The sequence below is a fragment of the Uranotaenia lowii genome, chromosome 3 (genome assembly GCF_029784155.1).
Source record: "Uranotaenia lowii strain MFRU-FL chromosome 3, ASM2978415v1, whole genome shotgun sequence".
Lineage (NCBI taxonomy): Eukaryota > Metazoa > Arthropoda > Insecta > Diptera > Culicidae > Uranotaenia > Uranotaenia lowii.
The window spans coordinates 131,906,852-131,923,101 of record NC_073693.1 but is presented as its reverse complement, the minus strand read 5'-3'; the positions used below and the strand labels follow the sequence as shown (position 1 = coordinate 131,923,101).

Here is a 16,250-nt window from a genome sequence, read left to right as displayed (position 1 = left end):
GCTGGGCAAATATCACTGCGACCAGAAAATTGATGTAGGTATATTCACGTGTCTTATCCTTTTTACTCATTGACATGCAACACGCTGGGCCACGTTGAACCATAAATGTTTGAAAAATAACCATAATGGCAGTTTAGTGGATCAAGTCATTTTATGAGTTTTCAGGAAAAACTCATAAAATGAGATTTCATAGAGAACTTGAATAATGGTTATTTTTCAAGCATGGTCGAAAAAGTAAAAAAGGGGCCGAAATCAAAAGGAAATATTTGTTCCCACATATGAATCGTCTTAAAATTAATTCATTAAGCAAATATCATATTCAGAAATGACCATGAGTTACCTTAAATCCGGATAACAGATTCATAAATCAATGTAACACCTGTTGATACAAGTACCAACATTTTTTTTATTTTAAAACATTGATATTTTTAGTAGCCTTCACAGCTATCTGCTCTGTTGGATGCTGGTAGAGGAGCTGGCACTACGATGTTGCATTAGCGGAAAAAGTTTAGCCGGTCGAGGGAATCGTTGCCTCGATTATCCTTGTATCGGCCACTGCGCTACCACTGCGGATGATGCGCTGCTGCTTCTATGTTCGCACATCACGCTTCCCGCTCTGCAGTTTTTTAAGTGCTGATTTTTTCCTCGCATATTTTCGGAACGAACCGACATGAACCTCTTGATGCAGCAAATGTAGGAAGTTCCGGAACATTCTGTAATTATATTTTCATGGTTGTTTATCTCGGAATAGGTGATAGATATTTCCAATAACGACATGTACTTACTCATAGACGTGGCGACAACTGGAGGTTTCGTTGAGTCAACTGACGGATTTCTATCCGCGGCGGAACTGCTGCTGTTTTCGAATTCGGATATCCGTTGCTTCACAATTCTCGCCTGAAAATGAAATTTAAAAGAGTTGATAATTCAAGCTTAAGTAAATTTCTTTTAATCATTTTAACTGGTATTATCAAGCGAATACTTACAGTTTGTATTATCTCAGGAGAATTTATAAAAATTATTTACGATTACAACACGAGACCATAAACAAAACAAACATTTCAGGGATTGCAAACATGGCGACTTTTTTTTCAGTCATTTTAGTTGTTGAATTTTAACCATTATCAACATTTTCATCATGAACTCGGAAAATGGTTAAAGTTTAACAATTCATTACGGTTAAAAAACAACAATTTTAGGAGTTCTTTTAAAAATATCAAAAAATGCATGAAAAACAATCATTTTTGGTTAAAAAAATATGAGCGTGAAGCTTTTGAAACAACTGGTGGAGAGCATCAACTTTATTGTCCTATTCAAACTTTATGGCAGGGGTTCAATTCCCATCTCGGTACTGGACATTAACACTAAACGTACGTGTAAGGAGGCCAAATGACTTATTTGAAACATTAAATGATTATTACGCCTGATACGATGATTATTTTTTCGCAAATTTTACTACAGTACTATCAATATTACGCCTGATACGATGATTATTTTTTCGCAAATTTTACTACAGTACTATCAATATTTTTAAAAAGCAAGTATTTTTCCATGATGATATTTTTCTAAGTTGATTTCGAATAACGACTGTGGTATTAGACCGAGTCCATTTCGGGTCAGTTTTGTATTTCTCAAACTCTGCGATGTGAAAAGCATAGTTTTGGTGTAAAACTCATCCATGATTTTTTGCAGGTTTTTTAAGCTTACCTGACGTTTTCATGAGTAAATTCAAATTTTTAGTTTTGTATGGGAAAATTGAATATTTTGTACTGAAAAAACAACTTGATTTTAGTTTCTTCGGTGAAACCGAGCCTGCTAATGGTTTTCGTGCCAATTTATAAATTTTCCAAAAGAAATTTTCCATTGAACAACTTCGTCCATGACCGCAACTTCTTAGGTATTTTATTAAAAAAAAAGTGATTAGATGTTGGGGGGAGGGGGGATGTGCACGTCTTCTGGCATTGAAAAACATTAAATTCAATTGACATCACTGCTAGGTGCCTAGCAATGTATTGCATGTCTACTTTTCATTCAATACTTCGCGAGGCACCAGCACTGATGTCCATTGAATTTATTGTTTTTCAATGCATAAAGACATAGGTCTTTTGCAGGCTTTTTGTGCTGCTATTGCGGAAGTGTGCGTCGGTGATTGTTAATTTTATGGGGGGGGGGGGGGGGATAACTGAAATTGATGTTATTGGGGTGTAGCGCTTGTGTGAATTCCGAATTGTTAAGTCTTATTTGTAAATTCTCTAGCTTGCTCAGCCCTAGGTGGGGAATTTTTAGTAAATTCTACTTTCACAAAGGTTTTCCTGAAATCTGTATCTCACCGTTGAAACATTATATACACTAGTAATTCAATTGAACAATTGGTGTGTTGTTAATTATGTAAACTTTGAAAATGTGCTTTTTTCTAGGCAAGGAAGAGTGATTTTTTTCACAACTTTGTCTGTAATAAATGTCAATGAATTCAAATTGTTTAAACATCAACTGTTTTTCGTTTTTAACAGGGATTGAGAATATTTTTTAAGAATAAAAAATCGGGAAAGGATAGCAGTATTCTCTACAAATCACATGAGAGAACCGTTTTTAACTAACAGGAATATCGCCAAACTGCCTAAAAATGACAGAATTATACCAGTTGGAACCTACAGATGCATTAGAAGGTATTTTATTGTATTGTATTGTATTGTATTGTATTGTATTGTAATGTATTGTATTGTATTGTATTGTATAGTATTGTATTGTATTGTATTGTATTGTATTGTATTGTATTGCATTGTATTGTATTGTATTGTATTGTATTGTATTGTATTGTATTGTATTGTATTGTATTGTATTGTATTGTATTGTATTGTATTGTATTGTATTGTATTGTATTGTATTGTATTGTATTGTATTGTATTGTATTGTATTGTATTGTATTGTATTGTATTGTATTGTATTGTATTGTATTGTATTGTATTGTATTGTATTGTATTGTATTGTATTGTATTGTATTGTATTGTATTGTATTGTATTGTATTGTATTGTATTGTATTGTATTGTATTCAGTGATTGAATTTTGCTGAGCATGAGTTGATCAACCATCTCTCGCTCAACGCTTTACTCGGAAGCAAAGGTTGCTTTGAGGCAGCGAAAACGACAAAACCGATGATGTATACGCTCTCAACATGGCCGCCTTCATGAAGCAATATACATTCGAGGCAGCGAATCCAAAAAACCAAACGAATGGCTCTCACTCATCTCCTGTCACAACCTTGAGGGAACCGAATTCAAAAGGCAGAGCAAACCCGAGTCTCCTCGTTTGTGCCTGGATCGAATGCGTGAGGTTTTTCTGCTATTGCTATTATTGCACAGCAACCGCACGCAGGCAGCTAGTTTTTTCATTTCTTTTTCTTCCCCCCTCTTTCACCATACGTTGCGGGCCGTGCAACGCAATAAGTTCGGTTGTTTTTGTTGTTGCCTCAACCTTTGCGGTCGGCTCGAGTTATTCAAATTCAACAACGTAAATGAGTATGTGTGCCTCGTCTTCTTCATGCATCATGTAGCAACCGAACGTTGAGAGAGTTCGTTCGGGGCAGCAAACGGATAGTGTCTCTCAGAGCAGATCCTCCTCATGGGGGGAGGTTTGAATGAATGTATATGTATCGTCTCCTGTATAGCTATGCGAGGCCTCAAAGTGTGTATTTTGAATGCCTCTGATGAGAAAATTGGTGAGGATTTCAATCACTGATTGTATTGTATTGTATTGTATTGTATTGTATTGTATTGTATTGTATTGTATTGTATTGTATTGTATTGTATCGTATTGTATTGTATTGTATTGTATTGTATTGTATTGTATTGTATTGTATTGTATTGTATTGTATTGCATTGTATTGTATTGTATTGTATTGTATTGTATTGTATTGTATTGTATTGTATTGTATTGTATTGTATTGTATTGTATTGTATTGTATTGTATTGTATTGTATTGTATTGTATTGTATTGTATTGTATTGTATTGTATTGTATTGTATTGTATTGTATTGTATTGTATTGTATTGTATTGTATTGTATTGTATTGTATTGTATTGTATTGTATTGTATTGTATTGTATTGTATTGTATTGTATTGTATTGTATTGTATTGTATTGTATTGTATTGTATTGTATTGTATTGTATTGTATTGTATTGTATTGTATTGTATTGTATTGTATTGTATTGTATTGTATTGTATTGTATTGTATTGTATTGTATTGTATTGTATTGTATTGTATTGTATTGTATTGTATTGTATTGTATTGTATTGTATTGTATTGTATTGTATTGTATTGTATTGTATTGTATTGTATTGTATTGTATTGTATTGTATTGTATTGTATTGTATTGTATTGTATTGTATTGTATTGTATTGTATTGTATTGTATTGTATTGTATTGTATTGTATTGTATTGTATTGTATTGTATTGTATTGTATTGTATTGTATTGTATTGTATTGTATTGTATTGTATTGTATTGTATTGTATTGTATTGTATTGTATTGTATTGTATTGTATTGTATTGTATTGTATTGTATTGTATTGTATTGTATTGTATTGTATTGTATTGTATTGTATTGTATTGTATTGTATTGTATTGTATTGTATTGTATTGTATTGTATTGTATTGTATTGTATTGTATTGTATTGTATTGTATTGTATTGTATTGTATTGTATTGTATTGTATTGTATTGTATTGTATTGTATTGTATTGTATTGTATTGTATTGTATTGTATTGTATTGTATTGTATTGTATTGTATTGTATTGTATTGTATTGTATTGTATTGTATTGTATTGTATTGTATTGTATTGTATTGTATTGTATTGTATTGTATTGTATTGTATTGTATTGTATTGTATTGTATTGTATTGTATTGTATTGTATTGTATTGTATTGTATTGTATTGTATTGTATTGTATTGTATTGTATTGTATTGTATTGTATTGTATTGTATTGTATTGTATTGTATTGTATTGTATTGTATTGTATTGTATTGTATTGTATTGTATTGTATTGTATTGTATTGTATTGTATTGTATTGTATTGTATTGTATTGTATTGTATTGTATTGTATCCCAAGTAACCAGAAGTTCCTTAAAACAGTCTCTTAAAAGCTTACTCAGCCCTGCTCGAGCGCTGTATAGCATTCTATTCAGCTGAAAATTTAAGTTCTTATCCACACTTTTAAGTTCTATAATTAAAGCTGAGTAGAAGGCTACTCAGCCTTTGTATGAAACTGTCAATAAAACAGAAAAAGTAAAAAAATAAATAACGCGTTCGCGTACTTTTATACTTAACTTGAAATCAATCATCTTCTTAAATCTGTGTAAGGCTATTACATACCTCTTCTTTAAATAAATTTCATACTTACTTTAAAAATGTGTATGCTTGTAGATTTGAACCTGGACCTTCGTGGTGAGAACTGAACACGCTACCTCTGTACCATGAGCAATGCTTAAATTGAAGTGATTTTAAACATCAATTTAAAGTTGATTCATGATTATCACCTTTTCAAAGTAGGCTAAATTTAAAAAATTGTAAACATTTGTATTCATTAAATGATCCATCAACTTCTTTCAAACCAGACTCAACTAGACTTTTTCTTAAAATTCTAATTTCAGAAAAAATAACTCCCAGCGGTTGATCAGCAAGATCTTTTAAAAAACATCCGACAACGAAGTGCTGCGGAATCTATTACAATAAGAGTACAAGAAAGCCAAATTGAGCTCGTGAAGTAGTATGAATTTTTTTTAAAGGGTTTTATTTTGTACTGCACCGCTAACGATAATTTTGTAAATTCTAGATTCTTGATGGGAAAAAACAATCACAATTCTTCAAAATTTATCTGATAAAAATAGTTCAAAGGACGCATAATTTTTGGTTGCTCTTAGCGGAAACATAAATGCTTCCGGTGGCATGTAACTACCTTCGGTGCAAGCCACTGCCCACATTGTTCACAGTTTTCATCGATGAATTTCCATTCGATCCAAACTGTTTGTTGTATTTAATATTTAAGGTTTTATGTGTTATTGCTGTTGATGTTACTTTCATCGAGGAAGAACATAAGAAGAATCGGAATCGGTGTGGAAAACGTAAAAACTTTGAAATGTAGAAAGATTGTGAATATACATAATTTAAATATATACATAAGTTACGAATATAAAATAAACATTCATTTCCTAAATTACTTTTAACGGTTTTATGTTCCTCCATTCACCCATTTTTGTCATGTTTATCATTGACATAGAGAAAAGCAACTTTGTTTTGGTTTTTTTTCTTTTTTGATAGGAGTTTAACCCGTTAAGGTCATTCTTCCTCGTTTCCCACTTTGTTTTGGTGAAATATCTAGACCAACAAGATACATCAAACTGTTACTAATTAATAATGCCTTTGATAAAAAATTGAGGTGAAAAATTTCGACACAACTCGAATAACACAAAAGCTGTAAAGAAGTTCTGCATGGAACGTAAAAGTTCGTACGAAGTTCCTCATTGAACTTAAAAGATCTTTTGTAGTTCCACACGGAACTAAAAAGTTCGTTAGAAGTTCATAAGAAAGCACGATAGTTACATATGATTTTCAAATTCTTTAAGTCGCTTAGAACGCACACAAATGTTCTATGATACTTCTATGGACATTTCATGTTCGTTCAGAAGTCTAAATTGAGAACTTACAAAAAATGGTCGCTATTTTCTCTCGAATACCTTTTACTCAGCCAAATGTGAACTATAAATGCACACGATTAAGTAACTATGCGACTTTTGGTTGCTTGGGTATTGTATTGTATTGTATTGTATTGTATTGTATTGTATTGTATTGTATTGTATTGTATTGTATTGTATTGTATTGTATTGTATTGTATTGTATTGTATTGTATTGTATTGTATTGTATTGTATTGTATTGTATTGTATTGTATTGTATTGTATTGTATTGTATTGTATTGTATTGTATTGTATTGTATTGTATTGTATTGTATTGTATTGTATTGTATTGTATTGTATTGTATTGTATTGTATTGTATTGTATTGTATTGTATTGTATTGTATTGTATTGTATTGTATTGTATTGTATTGTATTGTATTGTATTGTATTGTATTGTATTGTATTGTATTGTATTGTATTGTATTGTATTGTATTGTATTGTATTGTATTGTATTGTATTGTATTGTATTGTATTGTATTGTATTGTATTGTATTGTATTGTATTGTATTGTATTGTATTGTATTGTATTGTATTGTATTGTATTGTATTGTATTGTATTGTATTGTATTGTATTGTATTGTATTGTATTGTATTGTATTGTATTGTATTGTATTGTATTGTATTGTATTGTATTGTATTGTATTGTATTGTATTGTATTGTATTGTATTGTATTGTATTGTATTGTATTGTATTTTATTGTATTGTATTGTATTGTATTGTATTGTATTGTATTGTATTGTATTGTATTGTATTGTATTGTATTGTATTGAATTGTATTGTATTGTATTGTATTGTATTGTATTGTATTGTATTGTATTGTATTGTATTGTATTGTATTGTATTGTATTGTATTGTATTGTATTGTATTGTATTGTATTGTATTGTATTGTATTGTATTGTATTGTATTGTATTGTATTGTATTGTATTGTATTGTATTGTATTGTATTGTATTGTATTGTATTGTATTGTGTTGTGTTGTATTGTATTGTATTGTATTGTATTGTATTGTATTGTATTGTATTGTATTGTATTGTATTGTATTGTATTGAATGGTATTGTATTGTTTTATTTTGTTTTGTATTGTATTGTGAACTGATAATCTTCAAATCTTAAGCTGGCCCCAATTTGAATCTTGGTTCGTTGATTTGGCATCCAATTTTGCCCTTGCATGTATGTTTATATATTCAGACATTTTACTATATTAAACCGTTTAGTATTTTGATTGCTCAAGCAAAATCACACCATTCGGTATTATTATTTTGAGTTGCGTTCTAGAGATATTCTTAGTAAAGTTGTATCCGTGGTCCAAACAGCCGGTTTAGACTCAAATTTCGACCAAAGCAACCGTATCCGCGGTCCTTTATACAAGTGTGAACTCAACTTTTTTTTTACTTCCAGAATAAGGATTGCTCTAAAACTGAAAAGATTTGGACCCAATTTGACGCAGGTCTGAACCGATTGACAGTTTTTGGAACACGAGTGGGGTTGTCAGTTTTTTCACTGGATTGGATCCTAATTCGTTGATCCAATTCTTGTATAAATTAGATCTAAGAATAGACCACGGATACAGGTGCAGTTCCAATTTTCACATTTTTTGCATTAGCACCAGGCGTTTTGATGCTTCCGGTTTTCTTGAATAAAGATGTCTGACAAAGTTAGTACGTTGCTAAGCTTAAATCTAAACATAGCAAGCTATCATTAAGCAAACATAACAAATTAAACCTTAAGTTAATCAAGCTTCTTCAAACTAAACCTCTATGAGTCTAAATATCTCTATACGTAGGTACTCGACTCGTTCGCCTTAATAGATGTTGTTCAAAATTGAATTCTCACTCCTTGCATCGATGTAGCACAAATCACAATTTTGTCGTATCACCTTTCACACAGCATCGAAAACCGTGACAATGCAACACTAAAACGCGCGGTTGCGTTTACACAAGGCAAAGATCAGAGCTTACAAAAAATCAAAAACAATGTTTATAAGGCTTCTTTTCTCTGGTTTATTTTGAATATCTTCACAAAGCTATGATTGTTGGCTACACTCGCGTTTCGCGTTGATCTGATATTTAAATATTAGTTTCTGTTAACGAATATATTCTAACAAGGTATGTAATTATCCGAACACCGAAAACTGCATCAACTCGCGACCGTATCTGCAGGACGTCGTCTATGGGTCTGCAATCTACTTTTCCGCTCGGTTTTCCAACAAAGTTCTCTAGCCAGTCAACCAGCCGGTCAGAAGAGGGTGGTGGTGGGTGTTGATTAGCGTCGTGGAAAAAATAACAACGTAAACTCACATGCACTTGTTTGGCGACCGCGTCGCGCCACAAGGTCGGAAAATGTCTCGGGAAATTCCCGAACCCGCGAACGTAGGAAAACGCCAATCAGAATCGAAGCTCGGAAAAACTATCGGCAACGACTCGTTCTCTCCGAGAAAATGGCACATACAAGCGCACCGGCACACCTACACTAGGGAAAAAATGAATGGGAGGCGAATGTTGACCTGACAAAATGCCGCATTAGACTGAGTTCGCTTGGAAGCGAGCCGAATGTTTTTATGTTTGTTTGTTTAGTTTCAGTCAGAGCATCTCCCGTAAAAATTCAAGTGTAAGGTTACACCGTGCGGCTTCCTTTCAGAAGTTCGGTTTGGGAGTTCCTACCTGGTAAAATCTACTTATGTTTACAAATGGCGATCGGCTAGACACTAGAATGGGTGCATTTCTCACAGTGGCGTCGATTTATAGGGAGAATTATGTAAGACTAATATTAACACTGGAGAATCATTCGCTCTAGTAAACATCAATAGCATTTTTGGAATCTTACTAACATATTGAGCATTCATAATAATTGAGTCATAAACTATATAGACACAGGAAGATGACCGTGGAAATGTTGTTTTTAAATACATATATTTTATTTTTCATTCGAAGGCTCAACTGCTATTTTACCGTTTATGATGGAAACAGGCGCCCTTGACACAAAAACAACTCGAAATTTAGGATAAAAATATTTCAGTTTGAAAAAGATGAGTTTTTTTAATCGATTATTGTACAGTGTGATGTTAAATTGACGCCATAAAGCTCCTAAAAATCCCTCCTTGAAGATATGTACATATCTAAGTAAATATTTCTAAAGACAAATTCCTGGGAAAGTAAAGATTTTTTTTTATTTATTTATTTAATCATTGAGATTTTAACATCTATTGGGTCATTCATCCCTCGAAAGTAAAGATGCTATAAGAAACTGTGAAGAAAGAAGCAATGCTGGTAAAAAATATAAACCTGATGTTGTTCCTAAAAATTACATTTTATCCATTTGATTATTGATAAGGGAACACGATTTTTCACTAGGCTGGTCCTCAACTTAACCCTAAACGTACCGGAGGGGGTCAAATGACATTTTTGGAACTTTAAATGATGATTACGCTAATATAATAATTTATCCGCAAATTTTTCTACAGGAATATTATTATTTTCAAAAAGGAAGTATTTTTTCATGATTATTATATTTTCTACTTTTTGTCGATTTAGAAAAACTTACGTGGAATACCGTAAAGGGGGGGAGCTTTGATCAACATGAAATTTTTGCAAATAATCATCAGGAACTAATTAAAAAGTTAAAATATCTGAAAACTGTTTACTACGTTTGAAAGCCTATAAACTGAGTTACGAATAAGCTAAGTTTAATTTTTATTAGATGATTTTGGATACTAACTTGAAATGTAATTTTTAAATCTTAAAATATCTGGTTTTTTGAAGGCTCACAAACAAACATCTCTCCTGATCAAATTTAAGCATTCAGGAGCAAATGGGTTGTTTTATGTGAAAGTTCAACTTTTTTTCTTTGTTTAGATTCAGTTTCAGTGTTATTTTATAGTCATTTGGTGATAGTTTTTGGATATTGAAAAAAACGGTGATTTTCCATGAGAATGCCCGAATAGTAAAAATGGCTGAAACCCTATCAAATGGTTAAATTTGAAGAAAAAAAGAACATGGGAACAAGGCTAGGACCTATGGAATTGCATGAAGGCATAATTTCATTTGTTTTGGAGGCCAAAAAAATGGGAAATGTTTATAATTTTTGCCCCTCAATGTATGCAGCAACATTGTCCATCTTTTGATTATGAATGTTTTTGAAATAAAAACGTTGAAAAAATCAGTTTAGTGCTTACAAAAATCACTTTTATTAATGTTATTTTTGCCTTCTGTGCTAAACGGCACCATAACAATAATTTTGAAGATGTTGAGATACGTAAAAACCATAGTGATCAAAAGTTACCCCGAAACTAAAAATCTAGTTTTAAAACAAACATTTAATTATAACCAGCAATGTCGTTTGAATTTACGGCAATCAATGATCATATATATATACTCCTCACCTCAGTAAGTATTTTAAAACTTTTAGGTATTACGAAAAAGCAACCCCTTCTAAAATATTCAAAAATGAATGAAAAAAGTGATCAAAGTTCCCCCCGTTTACGGTACCTATTCATAAACTGTCTTGTTCCAAAACCGATTTTTACAAAATTTATAGTTCTGGGAATCTTGTAACGTGACTCATATATAATTCTTTAACAATATTCAGTACAATCATTTAGTTATCCAAAGTCGAAGATTTTTTTTCAAAAATCATGCTTCGGGAAAAAGGCTGTAAGTCAGTTGTTAAGTGCTCAAAACAAAATTTCACTTAGTGTCCGAGAAAGCTGAAGTTTAAAGGTATATGTTGCACATATGAACTTTTTTTTTTAATTTTTAATGATCATGGGCACAACCAGTTTAACAAAGTGGTGTTAAAACAGTACTTTTAAAAAAAAATCAACCACCAACAGTCATGGAAGACTTTGTTTTGAAAAGTGAATTGGAAAGTTGAAGTAATTTGTGACTTTTTTATTATCTTTTGGTAAATTAAACCCATAACCCAGAGTTTTTGATGACTATTCAAATGTTCCTTCAAGAAATTTTTATAAATCTGCATTTTCTGAGACCATTCTATCCAATTCGACTTTATTTACACTGGATTTTGAATATTTTAACGCATGATTTCCTCAATAAAACAATATACAAAAGAAAGGCTATTTCATTCTGGTTCTAGGAATGTAATTACATTTGCGATGTGATGCTCGACAGAAATATCAATAAAAAGAAAAAAAAATGATTTGTTTTCGAATAATTGTCATTTAAAAGCTTTTTTGATAGCATCAGGGTTTCCCGCACTTGTGATATGCCAGAGTGGGGTAACGTGGGATATGGAGAATGGGCCACTCTGAATATCTCAGATGTGTGTTGAGATAAAAATCTCAATCCAACTGTCATCGTCGTCGCTTTGCTCAAGCATATTTTTCTATATGTTGTTGACTCAAATACGCATTATATGCCTCTTTTATTTATGAAACTTAGAAAAGTTTAAAAAATACTTACATAATTAAAAATACACCCGTTAATTGCATCGATGGGGAACCTAAGGTTCATAACAAAAATATGCTCATACGATGATCTTAGTTTTGTCATGTTCTTCAACGTGGAAAAGGAATTTTTGATGAAGCATCAATAAGTCACACAAACGCAACCAATTTGCAAATCATAGCTTGTGGGGAATCGTGGGCCACATTTTGAGGGATATCTTGGGCCACCTATATTTTGGCGTTTTTATACACATTCAGAACTTATAATACGTTATTACTATCTGTAAAGTGTTCTTATGCCAAATTAAGAATGATGAAAAATGTTTTGTCTATATTTTCTAATGCGATAGAGACGAACATAAATCCTATACATATATGGAATTTTGCCGAAATGTTCACTAGCCAAGTATTAGGAACTATTCAATCATACAAAACTCTCTTTTTTATTTCCTCATCTGAAATTGCTTTGAAATAACTAAATGAATTATGAAATTTTAATTTTGAGTCAACTCATAAACTTTGCACGTTATCTAGTCAATTTGGATTTCGTGGCCCACGTTTCCCCACAGTTTTTCAAAATCCAACATAAATTACTATTTTTAAACAGTCCGATTTCAGGAAATTAATGTTTTAAAAAAATAATAAAAAATGCCTCGGGATAACTTGAAAATATAGAAAACATTTCCATTTATTTATTTCTTTTTATATTTCAAAATAAAAGAGTTATGAAACAAAGAAAAAAAGTGGCCCACGATACCCCACTCTCCCCTACTAAAATTTAAAAAAAAAAACAAAAGTTATAAAAGATTAGGTGCCAAAATTAATTTGACACGGCATCTTTAGATTCTAAAAATACGAAACAAAAATTTTTTGTCAAATTTTCAAAAGTTGCGGTTTTTTCGTACTTTTTGTTGATTTGCAATTTCCCAGATTCTAAATTCAACTTGTCCTAGCTTCGGCTGGACATATACTAAAATTGAGACCATACAGAGAAGATTAGCATGGCCCCTTCGCAAGGATGACACGCAAAATCGTAAAGCGTCCCACATTAAAAAAAAAAAATTAAAAAAAATACGAATACGTTCTTCAAAAATAGAAAAACGACAAACACGGTAAGTGACAGAAATGACCGAAATGTACAATCATTAAAAAAAATTAAAAATGTTATGAAAATTGCGTACATTTCACAAATAACAAACATCACAATTTTTTCCAAAATTATAAAAAAAAACTAGCTGACTGAGAGTGCTTTTACTACACCCGGTAAAATTGATGAAAATCGCAGAAATTATTCAAATTTCGATAAATTATGTACATATTTTAATAATAATTTCAACATAATCGAGAAGTAACCTATTAAAATGAGCAACATTCTTATTTGACAAAATCTAATCTAAAATTTGTTCTTCACAGCCTGTGTCTTTTTTTTACTCTATTTGCTTCATACTAGACGTGAGTTCCTCATAAATTGATTTAGAGGTTTTTTTAGGTATGTCTTATATACACAACAGTGATTTTATTCTTCTCTCTTATTTACTGAGGCCCTTTGGATTCTAAGGGGAATAAGTTCATACAAGCTTATTTCGATAAAATATGGGTTTCAGATGTTTTGGTTGATCATTTGGCAATATTTTTCGAAAATATGTATTTTTTTCTTTCAAATGTAAAAGAATGTTTAAAAAAAATCGCCAAATATCTAGTTTGAAATCTAAAGAATCGTTTGGTAATGTTGGTTAACTCAATTTCGATCTTGTTTGAGAATCTCAAATAAGTTTTTTAGTTGTTTTTGCTGCCAGAAATAGCAATAATAATTTTGAAAGCGATTGATTCAGTCCTGAACTAGCTGAAGCTTCGTTTTGGTTCAAAACTCATCCATGATTTTTTGTAGAATTTTTAAGTAACGTTTACTTGATTAAATTAGAACTTTTAAATTTGTATGGGAAAATTGACTTTGTTGAAGACAGTAACTTCGTATCTTATTAGCCATAAAAGTTATTAGCTGTTTAACAAGGGTATGTCTTTTGGCATAAACTCATTGAGACTCTCAATAATAGTGATGAATATCACCCTGAAAAAAGTTACCCCATTTTTGAAGTCTAATAACTTTTTTATCATACGTTGAATTGAAATGCAGTCTTGGGATGAAATATTTGCCATACTTTAGGCTTTAAGGATAAAAATCGGTCGAAGGGGACAAAATTTATTTATGAAAAAACTGGATTTTCATGTTCCTCCCGAACAAAATGTCTCAAAATCCTCTACAAACTTCAGGCTCGTTGAGCGACCCCTTCCCGTGATCCAATCTGGCCCAAATTTGGCATGAGACCTTGTAGTAGGCCTAGGATCAATTTAAGCCTGTAGAGCATAACTTTTTCAAATGTCGGATCATTTGGGGCACTCTAGCTGTGTAGTCACCCCATGCTATGCTATGCTATGCTATGTTGAGAATTAACAGATCAAGGGCCTTCCAAAATGTAAAAAAAATCGTTGGGCCTTTAAGTAGGTATAAAATATATTCCGGTGACTTATGACATTATGAATGGATTTCAAATTTGCAATGTATGTTTGAATATTTTTCCTCGATATAAGTTTAGGGGGGGGGGGAGGAGTCTGGCCCATGCATGCATGATTTGTTTCTTTGAAAATCCCAAACAGTAGGCTTACCATATCCCGCAATGCTAAAAAGTAGAGATGAACCGAATAGTAGTACTCGGCGAACGGCCGAATACCGAGTATTGACCTTTTCAACTATTCGGCCAAACGAATATTCGGTCAATATTCTATTGAGTTTTTAATAAAAATACTTCTATTTCTACTCCTACTTCTAATAGAAATCTTCTATTTCTGCCAATTTGTTGGGAGCAATAATAGGTATGACTAAGCATTGTAGAATACCTGCTTTTTTAAGAAAAAAAATTTATTCAAAATATAAGCGAAATCCAAACCAAAACTACATTTTTCTTTACATAATGTATGATTTTTTGAACTTGTTTCATCGAAATACACTTGCAAATATTTTTAAAAATGTGAAATTTGAACTGAACATCGTTGATGTGACTCAATGAAAATAAATTTTTCATGCGTACATTTTTTACATTTTCTCTTGAATTTGCATGAAAAAGCCTGGATTTTGGTAAGATATTCCTGAATATTCGTCGGATTTTTAATTGAACATTTTAAAATCCAATGCCCAGATTTTGCTAGGTTTTTGGGTAAAAATGGCCGGATTTGCCCGGCCCGAATACGCTCAGAAAAATTTCTGGAAAGCTTAGGTATGACGTATATTATAAATTTTCTATTTTTTTTTTTCAAATAACACAAAGAAAACAGTCAGTAACTGAATATTTCTATCAGGATTATTCGAAGGAAAAGAAATATTTGATGCTTTTCTGACAAACCACACCAAAACCCGATAAAAAAAATTCGATTTGAAGAAGGGATTTTAGGCGCGTATATTTCCTTTGAACAAATAACATGTTGGATTTGTGCGATACGAAGCATTTGAGCTTATTGCTTTTGCACTCTTTGTTTAGGGGAGAATGAGGATACTTGATCCCTGGGGATATTTGATTTCTTAGCTATATCTCCAAACTGGAATGTCGTACAAAGTTTAAATGTTCTAGAAAAATGTGCCAAATGGAAAACAGCAATGGTTGAAGCTCAAAAAATTTTAACAAAATAAGTTTTTGGGTTATTGAACTTTGTTTGAAAAATTTCACAAATTGTGACTTGAAGATCTTTTTTCATCATTTTAAAATGTTCCTAACATGGAAATATTATAACAAAAATATTTATTCCAATACATCAATCTTTCGAGTGTAAAATGAACTTCAAAATACAATATTTTCAATGCGATGGAAAACTCCCAACTTTTTTCAGAAAAAGTTTTCTAAAATGTTGATCCCTAATATATGGGTACAAATGATCCCGGTATACTCTTCTTTTTAATGGATCGTGGTCTACTTGCTGATTTCGAGATTACTAATATTTATCCAATAGCTAATATTCATCTATCAATTATCTGAAGAAAAGGGCTAAAATAATTGATTTTCTCTTGTTTATAAAAATTTGCGCCCGTAAATATGCAATGTCATAAGGGTTGAGAATAAGCTATA

At 31.5% G+C, this 16,250-nt stretch overlaps 1 long non-coding RNA gene and 1 other non-coding gene across 2 annotated transcripts; one reads left to right on the top strand and one right to left on the bottom strand.

Annotated features, from left to right (window-relative positions):
- Positions 1–430: 430 nt before the first annotated feature.
- On the bottom strand, positions 431–1,167 carry LOC129751194 (uncharacterized). The gene is made up of 3 exons (XR_008738644.1): positions 987–1,167; positions 786–897; positions 431–713 (listed from the first exon to the last, which is right to left on the bottom strand). It is a non-coding gene; the product is annotated as an uncharacterized LOC129751194 (long non-coding RNA).
- Positions 1,168–13,081: 11,914 nt separating this feature from the next.
- Positions 13,082–13,188, top strand: LOC129758829 (U6 spliceosomal RNA). The gene has a single exon (XR_008740077.1). It is a non-coding gene; the product is annotated as a U6 spliceosomal RNA (small nuclear RNA).
- Positions 13,189–16,250: the final 3,062 nt, after the last annotated feature.